General features: G+C 40.8%; 3 non-coding genes across 3 annotated transcripts; all 3 read left to right on the forward strand.

The window, feature by feature from the left end:
* Positions 1-455: 455 nt before the first annotated feature.
* On the forward strand, positions 456-526 carry trnag-gcc (transfer RNA glycine (anticodon GCC)). Its single transcript has one exon. It is a non-coding gene; the product is annotated as a tRNA-Gly (tRNA).
* Positions 527-859: 333 nt separating this feature from the next.
* trnag-gcc (transfer RNA glycine (anticodon GCC)) lies at positions 860-930 on the forward strand. Its single transcript has one exon. It is a non-coding gene; the product is annotated as a tRNA-Gly (tRNA).
* A 606-nt stretch (positions 931-1,536) lies between these two features.
* trnag-gcc (transfer RNA glycine (anticodon GCC)) lies at positions 1,537-1,607 on the forward strand. The gene has a single exon. It is a non-coding gene; the product is annotated as a tRNA-Gly (tRNA).
* The last annotated feature ends 320 nt before the right edge of the window (positions 1,608-1,927 follow it).

Raw genomic sequence — 1,927 nt, forward strand, 5'->3', positions numbered from 1 at the left:
GGACAAAAAGCTCCATTTTGGTTCAATCAGACCAAAGAACCTTCCTCCAGTTGACTTCAGAGTCTTCACGTCTTCTGGTGAACTCTAGTCCAGATTTAATACAAGGTTTTTTTTTTTTACAGTGGTGTTCACTTTGTCATGCTCCCATAAGGGTGTGACTGGTGAAGAACAGACAACAGTTATTCCAAGGTTTCAGTTTTTAATTAGTTCCGTTAAAAGTTGATGTGGACTCATTGGTAGGAAACACAAACTAGTGTTCGTAGGTTCTATATGTTGTCATCATGTGTGCAACGTTACAAACTGCTTCCATGTTGTCTTCATGTTGAAACTGAACAACATTTGATGCTGATTTTGCAGAATTTTCCTGCACCGACACCTGAAATAAGAACTTTCAGCCACTTTCAAGGGACAAATAAGTTTTTTTTCCAAATATGGTATTTACTGATGCTCATCCAGCATTGGTGGTTCAGTGGTAGAATTCTCGCCTGCCACGCGGGAGGCCCGGGTTCGATTCCCGGCCAATGCACGCGTAGCTTTAGGTGAATCCAGTTGTAATCCAACACACTGTTATGTTCTTCAAACACAGGTAAAGCTCATGCTTCCTGTTGTTAAAACTCACTGAACCATCACAGTGTTCATGGACTTCTCCTGTCAATCAACTTTAAAGGATAAAGTCTGAACAGGCTCTCATCGTTGTTTATCTATTCTTGGTCATTTTGAGACCATTTTCAGACATTCAGGTTTGTTTGTGGTCTTTTTATGTCTTTTTGTGGTCATGTTCTGATCTGAAACCTTCTGCCTTCACCGTAGTTGTGAACTCACGTTTTTTCCAAATATGGTATTTCCTGCTGCTCATCCAGCATTGGTGGTTCAGTGGTAGAATTCTCGCCTGCCACGCGGGAGGCCCGGGTTCGATTCCCGGCCAATGCATGCACAGTTTTAACAGCAATGTAACTATAAATACATTAAAATCAACCCAGTGTATATACTTGACAGCTGATTATCTCTGCAGTGTGTTAATAAAAACTCTATTTCTGCCTCCAGTCTGTTCACGTTTACAACAGAGAGCATTGTGGGAGTTTACCTAGTAAAGGGCACCATGACAGAGACTTCTGTGGTGGTTAATCACCTCCTTGTGTGTAACAGTATTTGAAACATGATAGGTTATTTTGGAGTTATCTTTATGTCTTTTTTGGTAATTATTTCTTTATTTGTGACGATTTGTAGATGTTTTGTGTGATTTTTCGTCATGTTACATCTTTTTGTGGTCATTTTGTGACCATTAGTACACATTTGATGTCTTTTTGGTCATTCTGTGTTCTTCTATTGTCTTTGCATGTCCTTCTGTGCTCATTTTGTGACCTTTATCTGGACTTCTTTGAGCTTTTAAGAGTATTTCTTTTATATTTGTGTTCATTTAATGACTTTTTGTGACGATTTGTTGACTTTTCTGTTTATTTCTTGTGGTCATTTTGTGTGTTTAGTTCTAACTTGCGATTTTTTTTTCCAAATATGGTATTTCCTGCTGCTTGTCCAGCATTGGTGGTTCAGTGGTAGAATTCTCGCCTGCCACGCGGGAGGCCCGGGTTCGATTCCCGGCCAATGCAGGCATCCTTTTAGCTGATTTCAGATGATGAGATTGTTAAATAAAGTCTCTGAAGTCAACTGGAAGAAGGTTCTTTGCTCTGATGAAAACCAAAATGNCCCTCAGTTTGTTGTTTGGTGTTGAACGTTGCAGCTTCCAGACCAGAAGCAGCTTTTTAAAGTTGCTGCAGTGACCTACTTTAAACTGGGAGGCTGTTTTCAGGGTCACGTGCTGGTACATGAAGGGTTAACAGCTGATCATGAGCACGTTGTAATGAGCTGGTGGTGCTGGTGGTGCTGGTGGTGGTGGATGCAAACAGGATCCCAGTTTGAAGCTTCACAG

The sequence above is a fragment of the Stegastes partitus genome, unplaced genomic scaffold, assembly GCF_000690725.1.
Source record: "Stegastes partitus isolate 25-593 unplaced genomic scaffold, Stegastes_partitus-1.0.2 Scaffold188, whole genome shotgun sequence".
NCBI lineage: Eukaryota > Metazoa > Chordata > Actinopteri > Pomacentridae > Stegastes > Stegastes partitus.